This window comes from Triticum aestivum, chromosome 6A (assembly GCF_018294505.1).
Source record: "Triticum aestivum cultivar Chinese Spring chromosome 6A, IWGSC CS RefSeq v2.1, whole genome shotgun sequence".
Taxonomy (NCBI): Eukaryota; Viridiplantae; Streptophyta; class Magnoliopsida; order Poales; family Poaceae; genus Triticum; species Triticum aestivum.
The window spans coordinates 616,196,795-616,209,899 of record NC_057809.1 but is presented as its reverse complement, the minus strand read 5'-3'; the positions used below and the strand labels follow the sequence as shown (position 1 = coordinate 616,209,899).

The following is a 13,105-nucleotide window of genomic DNA, read 5'->3' as shown; positions in this document are numbered from 1 at the left end:
GACACAGTCAAGGCCATCCGCTGTTGTTACCTGTGAGATGTAATCTTGATGTTTTCTGTATCTGCATGTTTATTTTCTTACTGCATGTAGTAGTGTGTCTGTGCGGAGGTACGTGCGTACGAGTTGGATGTTTCAGTTCTGAGAGCATGCATAGAGAAAGTCCAAGCTGTGCCGTTTCAGTTCTGAGAGCATGCATGGAGAAAGTCCAAGCTTGCCGTGTGAGACGGTGATGCATGAAGCTCTGAAGCCAACGACCTGCACAAGTTGGAGCTGATGTTAGTGGCCTTGTGAAGAGGTTTGTTAGTGGCCTTGGTAAGTGCGTGCGTTGTACTTAGGTGTGGTAAAGAAAGGAGCTGAGATAGTCAAATACATGTTACTCCATTGTTCTTGAGTTGGCTATGTGAAGCATGCAGCCGTGAGAAAAAGGAGCTGAGAGAGTCAGCGCTCACATTACCAGCTACTCCCTTCGTTTCCAAATATTTATATTTATAGAAATTTCAACAAATGACTACGTACGAAGTAAAACGAGTGAATCTATACTTTAAAATATGTCTACATACATCCGTATGTTGTAGTCCACTTAAAATGTTTAGAAAGACAAATATTTAGGAATGGAGGGAGTACATCTTAGGCAGCATGTCATCCACAAAAGGCATAGTCTGGGCCAAACCAACAGCTCACTTAGGAGCCCGTCTTCTTCACAGGTAACAACAAAAAAGATGAGATAGTTTGCAGAATTATGCTCACGTTACACATAGAAGCTGCTTTATTTGGCACTCCAGTGATCCAGTTCACACACATGAAAAACCACAGTACAAATAAATGCTCGGTCGAGTCTGAACTCTGAACATAATTTAGCTAGTGACACTCACACACACACACACACACACACACACACACACACAACACACACACACACACACACACACAGTTTTTTTTTCTTTTTTTGCTAGTGACACTCCGATTAAGGCCGTAGAAAACGAACAGGAGCAGCAGCCCCCTAAGATGCTCACCTCAGAGCCACCGCTCCACTACAACTTTGATCTGATTGGAGTTGGGGTGAGTCTTGAGCTGCTTCACAGCATGTTCCATTTCCGGGTGGTCTTTAATACCACTGAGCCTGGCCTCTTTAAGGTTGTCCAAGTTCTCGAGGCCAACAATGCTCATCTTCTTGTCAAAAAAAAAGTAACACGAGCGTCTCCAGCATTGGCATTGATCTTTTCTCGAAAGTGAGCTTGCTCGAACATCCGATCACCTTCAGGATCCTCAGCACCAGGAACTTGTGTTCGGGGCGTGCAACCAGTTCTCCTCCGTCTTTGCACTCAATGTCTTTTAGACGGACATTCGCCAGTTTGGGCACCTTACACAAGACATCAAGTAACTTGTCCCCATCAAGTTCTTTTGTCTTTCCCACTTCAATCCTTGTGAGGTGTGTGAGTGATGAGATCCAGTCGGGCAATTGGCTAATGTCTCGGCCAAACACACCAAGGCATTGGAGAAATGGCGGCGGCGTGGAGACGGCATCGAGAAACTTCAAACGGCTCACACTCCCCTCGAATTTCAGATTTAGCAATAGGAGACTGCTTGTCTTGCTCAGGGAGGAGGCAAGGTTTGTCAAACACCCATCACTGACTTCCGCATGGATTATAATACTGAGCAACTGCAACTGCGTCAGCTTACCAATCTCTTGAGCAACCGATGGAACATCAAGGACTCCTGTGTCCTCCTCGCGCAATGCTTTCATCTTCGAGATCCCTCGAGGCAGATTCCAACTATTGGCCCATAGGCGCTCTAGTTTGCTTAACTTTATCACAGTCCGTGGTAACTTCTTGATGAGAGTGTTGTACATCAAGAGTCTCCAAGTGCTCTAGATTGCCAACTTTGCGAGGCATTATTTTGACTCCTGTACCCCTCAAGCTCAAGAACCTGAGAAGATACAGACGGCAGACATCTCTCATGTGTTTGTTTCTCATGGATGTGCAATCTTCCAGGTCAAGTACCCTCAGCAATTTGAACTCACCTAGGCGATCCAGCAGCTTGGCAAGGCCAACACGTTGAAATGTGGTCAATGACCGGACATGCTGTAGCTTCATCGCTTCAACACCATGCCTTGAATGATGATGCTCGTCATGGTCGTTATCATGGATGGAGAGGCGGCGGACCTTGCCATGTCCATCTGTCTTCCCTTCAAATTCACACCCTACCAAGCTAACAAAGTTAGACTCATGGGATTTGGACACCATGACCTCAAGGATCATGTCGTGCACCCGGCACCCCTGTACCTCCACTTCTCTAGAATCTTTTAACTGGTACACAAACTTGTCTAGTTGAATCATATTCCTACTTATCAACTCGTTGAAGTATTCTTCTGCAACCTCCAACAAAGTCAAGCCACGTTTCTCAGTGACCAGACCTTCAGCAATCGAGTAAATGGCACCGGCGGTCCGAGAACTTGCGCTACGGGTGCACTTAAGTCACCGTACTTGCAAACCGGAAAAACCCGTCATAGAACTTGCATTAGGGGTGCAGATAGGTCACACAGGTCATCTGAACCGGCTAGCTGCCCGGTTTTCTCCTTCTAACGGTCAAGCGCGATAAATTTGTTCACGACTTTAAAAATATATGTGATTCGTGACTTTAAAAAAATGTTCGTGAACGATAAATTTGAAAACTATTTGTTCACGACTTTAAAAAATGTTCGCGGACGGTTCAAAAAATATATTTGTGATCCGCAACTTTAAAAAAATGTTCGCGAATGATAAATTAAAAATATTTGTGATTAGTGACTTTAAAAAAATGTCCAGGAACGAAAAATTTGAAAATGTTTTTGAATGATAAATTTAAAAATGTTCAGGAATGATTAATTTGAAAAGTATTTATTCACGGCATTAAAAAAAGGTCGAGAACGATAAATTTGAAAAATATTTTGATTCATGAACATTTTTTAAAGCTGTGAACAATAAAAAATTGTGATTCACGACTCTAAAAAAATTTCGCGAATGACAAATTCAAAAATATTTATGATTCGTGACTTTAAAAAAAAATTTGTTCACGACTTTAAAAAATGTTTGCAAATGATAAATTTGAAAAATATTTGTGATTTGCGAACATTTGTTTTAAGTGGTGAACATTTAAAAAAATGTTTGTGATTCATGACTTTAAAAAAATTGTTCTCGGACGATAAATTAAAAAATATTTATTAAAAATATTTGTGATTCGTGACTTTGAAAAAATGTCCGGGAACAAAAATTTTGAAATGTGACCTATTTGCACCCGCAACGCAAGTTCTATGACGGGTTTTTTCTCGAAAATAGGACAGCTGGCCGGTTTAGATGGCATATGTGACCTATCTGCACCCGCAATGCAAGTTCTATGACGGGTTTTTCCAGTTTACAAGTACCGTGACTTAAGTGCACCCGCAACGCAAGTTCTCAGACCACCAGTGCCATTTACTCTCAGCAATCCATCTGTATAGCAGTCTATCCTTGGCAATCATATAATCCTCCGGGAAAATGCTCACATACATCATGCAAGCCTTCAGATAATGAGGTAGGTAGTCATAGCTGAGTGTAATCAACTGCCTCATCCCCTCGAGGGTACGGTTGCTTTCCATATCAGAACCAATTGATCTAGAAACTTGTTTCCACATATCTATGCTCTCAGCTGACGTAGAGCTTGGCAGAAGGCTGGCGATGCTAACGATGGCCAACGGCAACCCACCACATTTTTTCAAAATTATATCCATGGTTTCTTTAAGTTCTGTGGGGCAATCACCCAGCTTTGTGGAGCTAAACACTCTTTTGACAAATAGTTTCTCAGATGCTTCTCTTTCTAGGGGCTCCATGTGATGGACAAAGTCGGCACTAGCTGCCACAGCCACTTCCTTTATCCGAGTTGTCACAGTGATTCTGCTGCCGCAATTACTCTTTGGAAATATGTTCCAGATAGCTTCCCAGGCTGGTAGGCTCCATACATCATCCATCACAATGAGATACCTGGTTTTATTCGACGTATGCATGCTTGGAGTTAGAAAGTTTGTGTATGTGCAAAAAAATAATTAGAAATAGTTGTTAAAACAGAAATACTAACAACATTCACAGAAAATTAAGGACTTTGTTTCTTTTTACAGAAGAAAAAAAGAACTCTTGTTTCTCTGCAAACGGCAGTTAAAGGTTCTTAATTGGTCTATGTGTTGCAATAGTGTACCCATGTTTTAAGTATTTTTCTTTGGATCGAGGATACCGAGGGCATTGATTCTGAGTACATGTACAGCTGGGCCTTCATAAAAAATGTTCAGCTTCCAATGAAACAGTAGCGCCGAGACGTACAGAAAATAGCACACAAGGAGCATTGTTTTCTAAAGATCGAATGTCCAAAGTCGAACACCATCCCACTCCCCCAAAAAAAGCTGCAAAAACTTTTCAATCATTTTGAATTTTGTTTGTGTTTTCTCTACTCTACTACTCCTATGATAAGCAATGTACGAAGAGGTCATTGATTTTTATTTTGCAACGAGCAATTCAAAATCCCTATTTACCGTTGTTCGATCAACCATTTTTGTCACTTGTAGTAAATTTACTAAAAACCGGAAAAGTTTAAGTGTTTGTGTGTATTTTGAAACACTTCTGCTTCGGTACAACCCCCCCTAAACACATCAACGGAGAAGATTTCTTCATACCCCTTTACAATAAAGGGTATGATGGTCTTTTTTTAAAAATACGTCAGCGACGTTTATTTTTGAGACAGCTCGCGAAAATAAACAGCGGCTAACAGTAGCCTGGGCTCCCTGCAAAAAAAAACAGTAGCCTGGGCCGGCCCAACAGCAAGTCGGTCTATCTGAAACACTGGAAAATCCTAAAAAAATGTGCACGCGTCAGGTATTGAACATAGGACCTTGCACATGAGCCAACCACTAGACTGACCCAACTATAATGACAAAGGAGCAGCGCGGTATCTTAAAACTATTAACAGCGACATAGCTGAACAATTTTTTAGAATTTTGAATGTGACTTTTTTGAACGCAAAAGAAATTCAAAATTGATTTTTTTAACATGCATACAAATTTTCCGAAAAGTAGAACAGAGTTTAAACTCTGAATAAATTTTGAAAACCAAGATTTTTTTAAAATTCAGAATAATATTTGGAAATACAAACAATTTTAAAAATCTGATTTTTTTTCTAAAAATGCGACCATTTTTTGATATTTTCAAACTTTTTGAAAAATATGAATAAATAAATAAATATGCTGCACATTTTGTAACATTGCGATAAATATGAATAAATATGGTCACCCTAGTACTCCACGCAAAAATTGAATGAATTCGGACAGTAAACATACGTTGCGTCACGTGCGGTAAGTATTTTAGGGACTTTCCACTGAGAAAACCCTAGAAAATACATAGAATAACAAAACATAATAAAACTTGGCATGGATGCTTGCCATGATGATAGAATACTACGGGAAATAAATGGATCCACTTGATGGATGTGAAAAAATGCTACGTGACAAAAAATGTGTCACAGGACAAATAATACAAGAACCAAAAAAAGTTAATTTTAAAACAATACAACAGTCATCAATGCTCTCATTTTGAAGAATACGAACTGTTTGTATGAACCTTCCTAGTTCGAAACTAGTGAATATTCATGGTAGCAGTCCATATCCTAAACAAAGAGTACATTGAAGACCGATGCTTATGACAAGCAGAGGAAATGGCTATTTCCTTCTCGTTCATCTTTCCTCTCGCTCGGACATAGATTGTTCGCACGAGTTTTTGGAAAAAAATCATGGGTTTTAGAAAAAGTTTGTAAAAATTGAGACAGGTTCGTGGATCTGAAAATCGTTCATGTATTTGCAAAAAATCAGTGATTTCAGAAAAAGTTCACAAGTTTAAGAAATTAGACACGGACTTAAAACACAGTTCATGAATTTATGAAAATTTCTGGATTTTACAAAAAATTCGTGAATTTTAGAAAGGAAAAGAAAATGAAAAAAGAGAAGAAGATCGAGAAAAAAACAGTAGAAAAATGGCTAGACAAAACCGGAAAAAAAATTTAAACAAGGTGTTGCCTTTCTTGTTTACGTCACGTCTGAGGGCACAGCTGCGGCCGAGAAACATTTGTAGAACGCATGGGTACATAGGTTGTTCACGAGTTGTTTATAGCATAAGAATAAGAAAAGTTCTAGTCTGTACGCCAGCGTCAGCTCTACCACTTGGTTAGTGCACTGTATGAATACAATGTGGTAATGAGTTCGAATCACACTACCCGCATCTGTTTTGAATATTAAAAAAAATATTAATGGGCCAACCTGTGGGTGTTAGCACATAAATGGGCTCCTCATACATACGGCATGCAACCGAACCTGCTTATGAAAAAGGATACGATGCGTGAAAAGACTATATTGTCCTTTATACGTTTTGGAGGGGGGTTGTACCGAAGCGGGACTCATTTTGAAATGGCTGCTAGCATTGGTGCACATGTTATGAAGACTAACAGAATTACAGACTCCTTGAGAAACTGAGCCCTGGGTTTGGGATACTTATATTGATATTAGAATTGATTTTGATTCACCCTTACGTTATACTCCCTCCGTTCCCACACATATGTCTTTTATAGAGATTTTAATATGGATTACATACGGATGTAAAGTATAGATTCACTCATTTTATTTCCTATGTAATCTATACTGAAATTTCTAAAAGGACATATATTTAGAAACGGAGGGAGTACTACTCCCTCTGTCCGGAAATAAATGACACTCAAACGCTGCTAGGTATATCGGTTCAAGTGGCATTTATTTCTGGACGGGATAGTACTACTCCCTCCGTTCCCAAATACAAGTCTTTCTAGAGATTTCAACAAGTGACTACATATAGAGCAAAATGAGTAAATCTACACTCTAAAATATGTCTACATACATCTGTATGTTGTAGTCCATTTGAAATGTCCAAAAAAGTTATATTTAGAAACGGAGGGTGTCGTGGAATTGTCACGGCAGATGTCCTTAGTGCCAGGACTTAGTCGTGAAGCCAACGCATCTATGTGATAGCTTGAGAGGGGTTGATTGTGATGAGAGACGCAGGGCGGATCAACACACAAGACGAGGATTTAGACAGCTTCGGGCACTGGGAAACATCATCCGGTAACAACCCTACATGCTGTTGGTGGCTAGGTCTCATTATCATCATAAGGAAGTCGCCGGTAAACCGGCTCTTTGTGTCTAGCCCTAGAGATTGCTTCTTCTTTGCTTGTCCCTCTTTTGGGAGCCCTGCCCCTCCTTATATATGTTGAAGGGGCGGGTTACATGACTAGTCCTATTAGGATTAGAATTACTCTATTACAAGTGGAGTCCTAGTCTTGCTTCCTTTGTAGGGGAATATTCCTTATGCCTTTTCTCTTAAACCGGCCCACCATAACATGAACCAGCCTTCTAGGCCTTGGGCCTTGTCATCCGTCTGACCCGCCCGCCGTCTGTACGCCAGCGTCAGCTCTACCACTTAGTTAGTGCACTGTATGAATACAATGTGGTAATGAGTTCGAATCACACTACCCGCATCTGTTTTGAATATTAAAAAAAATATTAATGGGCCAACCTGTGGGTGTTAGCACATAAATGGGCTCCTCGTACATACGGCATGCAACGGAACATGCTTATGAAAAAGGATACGATGCGTGAAAAGACTATATTGTCCTTTATACGTTTTGGAGGGGGGTTGTACCGAAGCGGGACTCATTTTGAAATGGCTGCTAGCATTGGTGCACATGTTATGAAGACTAACAGAATGACAGACTCCTTGAGAAACTGAGCCCTGGGTTTGGGATACTTATATTGATATCAGAATTGATTTTGATTCACCCTTACGTTATACTCCCTCCGTTCCCACACATATGTCTTTTATAGAGATTTTAATATGGATTACATACGGATGTAAAGTATAGATCCACTCATTTTGTTTCCTATGTAATCTATACTGAAATTTCTAAAAGGACATATATTTAGGAACGGAGGGAGTATTACTCCCTCTGTCCGGAAATAAATGACACTCAAACGCTGCTAGGTATATCGGTTCAAGTGGCATTTATTTCTGGACGGGATAGTACTACTCCCTCCGTTCCCAAATACAAGTCTTTCTAGAGATTCCAACAAGTGACTACATATAGAGCAAAATGAGTAAATCTACACTCTAAAATATGTCTACATACATTTGTATGTTGTAGTCCATTTGAAATGTCCAAAAAAAGTTATATTTAGAAACGGAGGGTGTCGTGGAATTGTCACGGCAGATGTCCTTAGTGCCAGGACTTACTCGTGAAGCCAACGCATCTATGTGATAGCTTGAGAGGAGTTGATTGTGATGAGAGACGCAGGGCGGATCAACACACAAGACGAGGATTTAGACAGCTTCGGGCCCCGGGAAACATCATCCGGTAACAACCCTACATGCTGTTGGTGGCTAGGTCTCATTATCATCATAAGGAAGTCGCCGGTAAACCGGCTCTTTGTGTCTAGCCCTAGAGATTGCTTCTTCTTTGCTTGTCCCTCTTTTGGGAGCCCTGCCCCTCCTTATATATGTTGAAGGGGCGGGTTACATGACTAGTCCTATTAGGATTAGAATTACTTTATTAAAAGTGGAGTCCTAGTCTTGCTTCCTTTGTAGGGGAATATTCCTTATGCCTTTTCTCTTAAACCGGCCCACCATAACATGAACCGGCCTTCTAGGCCTTGGGCCTTGTCATCCGTCTGACCCACCCGCCGGGTTACGCCAATCCAGGGTAGGATAGCCATGAGTCGCCAAGCTCCGGACGGGTCAGCAATGAAGCACCGTTCTTCAGCCGGGTTATACATCCGGCCGGTTTACCGCGGGGTATATCCCCGACATTAGCCCCTAGTTTAATTTGGATTCATCCATGTTAAACTGATCCTGCAAAATAAACACCAGAACTGTTGGAAATATGCCCTAGAGGCAATAATAAATTGATTATTATTATATTTCCTTGTTCATGATAATCGTTTATTATCCATGCTAGAATTGTATTGATAGGAAACTCAGATACATGTGTGGATACATAGACAACACCATGTCCCTAGTAAGCCTCTAGTTGACTAGCTCGTTGATCAATAGATGGTTACGGTTTCCTGACCATGGACAGTGGATGTCGTTGATAACGGGATCACATCATTAGGAGAATGGTGTGATGGACAAGACCCAATCCTAAGCATAGCACTAGATCGTGTAGTTCGTATGCTAAAGCTTTTCTTATGTCAAGTATCATTTCCTTAGACCATGAGATTGTGCAACTCCCGGATACCGTAGGAATACTTTGGGTGTGCCAAACGTCACAACGTAACTGGGTGGCTATAAAGGTACACTACGGGTATCTCTGAAAGTGTCTGTTGGGTTGGCACGAATCGAGACTGGGATTTGTCACTCCGTGTGACGGAGAGGTATCTCTGGGCCCACTTGGTAGGACATCATCATAATGTGCACAATGTGACCAAGGAGTTGATCACGGGATGATGTGTTACGGAACGAGTAAAGAGACTTGCCGGTAACGAGATTGAACAAGGTATCGGGATACCGACGATCGAATCTCGGGCAAGTATCGTACCGATAGACAAAGGGAATTGTATACGGCATTGATTAAGTCCTTGACATCATGGTTCATCCGATGAGATCATCGTGGAACATGTGGGAGCCAACATGGGTATCCAGATCCCGCTGTTGGTTATTGACCGGAGAACGTCTCGGTCATGTCTGCATGTCTCCCGAACCCGTAGGGTCTACACACTTAAGGTTCGATGACGCTAGGGTTATAAAGGAAGTTTGTATGTGGTTACCGAATGTTGTTCGGAGTCCCGGATGAGATCCCGGACATCACGAGGAGTTCCGGAATGGTCCGGAGGTAAAGATTTATATATGGGAAGTCCTGTTTTGGTCACCGGAAGAGTTTCGGGGTTTATCGGTAACGTACCGGGACCACCGGGAGGGTCCCGGGGGTCCACCAAGTGGGGCCACCAACCCCAGAAGGTTGCATGGGCCAAGAGTGGTGAGGTACCAGCCCCTTAGTGGGCTGGTGCGCCTCCCACAAAGGCCCAAGGCGCAGGGGAAGTGGGAGGAGGCAAACTCTAGGTCCAGATGGGCCTTAAGGCCCACCCTAGGGGCGCCTCCCCCTTCTCCCCTCCCTTGGCCGCCACCCCTTGGCCATCTAGGGCTGCCGCCCCCCCTTAGGGGTGGGAAACCCTAGAAGGGGCGCAGCCCTCCCCTTCCCCTATATATATGAGGCCTAGGGGGCTGCCCACAACATGCGATTCAATCTCTCGTTGGTGCAGCCCTGCATCTCTCTCTTCCTCCTCTTCTGTGGTGCTTGGCGAAGCCCTGCAGGATAGCCACGATCTTCCACCACCACCACGCCGTTGTGCTGCTATTGGATGAAGTCTTCCTCAACCTCTCCCTCTCTCCTTGCTGGATCAAGGCATGGGAGACGTCACCGGGTTGTACGTGTGTTGAACGCGGAGGTGCCGTCCGTTCGGCACTTGGTCATCGGTGATTTGGATCACGACGAGTACGACTCCATCAACCCCGTTCACTTGAACGCTTCCGCTTAGCGATCTACAAGGGTATGTAGATGCAACTCTCCTTCCCCTCGTTGCTGGTCTCTCCATAGATAGATCTTGGTGACACGTAGGAAAATTTTGAATTTCTGCTATGTTCCCCAACAATGGCATCATGAGCTAGGTCTATTGCGTAGATTCTATGCACGAGTAGAACACAAAGTAGTTGTGGGCGTTGATTTTGTTCAATATGCTTGCCGTTACTAGTCTTATCTTGATTCGGCGGCATCGTGGGATGAAGCGGCCCGGACCAACCTTACACGTACTCTTACGTGAGACCGGTTCCACCGACAAACATGCACTAGTTGCATAAGGTGGCTGGCGGGTGTCTGTCTCTCCCACTTTAGTCGGATCGGATTCGATGAAAAGGGTCCTTATGAAGGGTAAATAGCAATTGGCATATCACGTTGTGGTCTTTGCGTAGGTAAGAAACGTTCTTGCTAGAAACCCATAGCAGCCACGTAAAACATGCAAACAACAATTAGAGGACGTCTAACTTGTTTTTGCAGGGTATGCTATGTGATGTGATATGGCCAAAGGATGTGATGAATGATATATGTGATGTATGAGATTGATCATGTTCTTGTAATAGGAATCACGACTTGCATGTCGATGAGTATGACAACCGGCAGGAGCCATAGGAGTTGTCTTTATTTATTTATGACCTGCGTGTCAACTTAAATGTCATGTAATTACTTTACTTTATTGCTAACCGTTAGCCATAGTATTAGAAGTAATAGTTGGCGAGGCAACTTCATGAAGACACGATGATGGAGATCATGATGATGGAGATCATGGTGTCATGCCGGTGATGATGATGATCATGGAGCCCCGAAGATGGAGATCAAAAGGAGCAAAGTGATGATGGCCATATCATGTCACTATTTGATTGCATGTGATGTTTATCATGTTTATACATCTTATTTGCTTAGAACGACGGTAGTAAATAAGATGATCCCTTACAACAATTTCAAGAAGTGTTCTCCCCTAACTGTGCACCGTTGCGACAGTTCGTGTTTCGAAGCACCACGTGATGATCGGGTGTTAGATTCTAACGTTCACATACAACGGGTGTAAGACAGATTTACACACGCAAAACACTTAGGGTTAACTTGACGAGCCTAGCATGTACAGACATGGCCTCGGAACACAGAAGACCGAAAGGTCGAGCATGAGTCATATAGAAGATACGATCAACATGAAGATGTTCACCGACGTTGACTAGTCTGTCTCACGTGATGATCGGACACGGGCTAGTTGACTCGGATCATGTAATCACTTAGATGACTAGAGGGATGTCTATCTGAGTGGGAGTTCATAAGATGAACTTAATTATCCTGAACATAGTCAAAAGGATTTTACAAATTATGTCGTAGCTCACGCTTTAGTTCTACTGTTTAGGTATGTTCCTAGAGAAAAATTAGTTGAAAGATGATAGTAGCAATTATGCGGACTAGGTCCGTAAACTGAGGATTGTCCTCATTGCTTCATAGAAGGCTTATGTCCTTAATGCACCGCTCAGTGTGCTGAACCTCGAACGTTGTCTGTGGATGTTGCGAACATCTGACATACACATTTTGATAACTACGTGATAGTTCAGTTAAACGGTTTAGAATTGAGGCACCAAAGACATTTTGAAACGTCGCGAAACATATGAGATGTTTCGAGGGCTGAAATTGGGATTTCAGGCTCGTGCCCACGTCAAGAGGTATAAGACCTCCGACGATTTTCTTAGCCTACATACTAAGGGAGAAAAGCTCAATTGTTGAGCTTGTGCTCAGATTGTCTGAGTACAACGATCATTTGAATCGAGTGGGAGTTGATCTTCCAGATGAGATAGTGATATTTCTCCGAAGTCATTACCACCAAGCTGCTAGAGCTTCGTGATGAACTATAATATATCAGGGACATATATGATGATCCTTGAGTTATTCGCGATGTTTGACACCACAAAGTAGAAATCAAGAAGGAGCATCAATTGTTGATGGTTAGTGAAACCACTAGTTTCAAGAAGGGCAAGGGCAAGAAGGGATACTTCATGAAACGGCAATTCAGCTGCTGCTCTAGTGAAGAAACCCAAGGTTGAACCCAAACCCGAGACTAAGTGCTTCTGTAATAAGGGGAACAGCCACTGGAGCGGAATTACCCTAGATACTTGGTAGATTAGAAGGCTGGCAAGGTCGATAGAAGTATATTAGATATACATTGTGTTGATGTGTACTTTACTGGTACTCCTAGTAGCACCAGGGTATTAGATACCGGTTCGGTTGCTAAGTGTTAGTAACTCGAAATAAAAGCTACGGAATAAACGGAGACTAGCTAAAGGTGAGCTGACGACATGTGTTGGAAGTGTTTCCAATGTTGATATGATCAAGCATCGTACGCTCCCTCTACCATTGAGATTGGTGTTTGCGTTGAGCATAGACATGATTGGATTATGTCTATTGCAATACGGTTATTCATTTAAGGAGAATAATAGTTACTCTGTTT

General features: G+C 42.4%; 1 pseudogene; it reads right to left on the bottom strand.

The window, feature by feature from the left end:
• Positions 1-1,014: 1,014 nt before the first annotated feature.
• Positions 1,015-4,018, bottom strand: LOC123129841 (disease resistance protein Pik-2-like; annotated as a pseudogene).
• Positions 4,019-13,105: the final 9,087 nt, after the last annotated feature.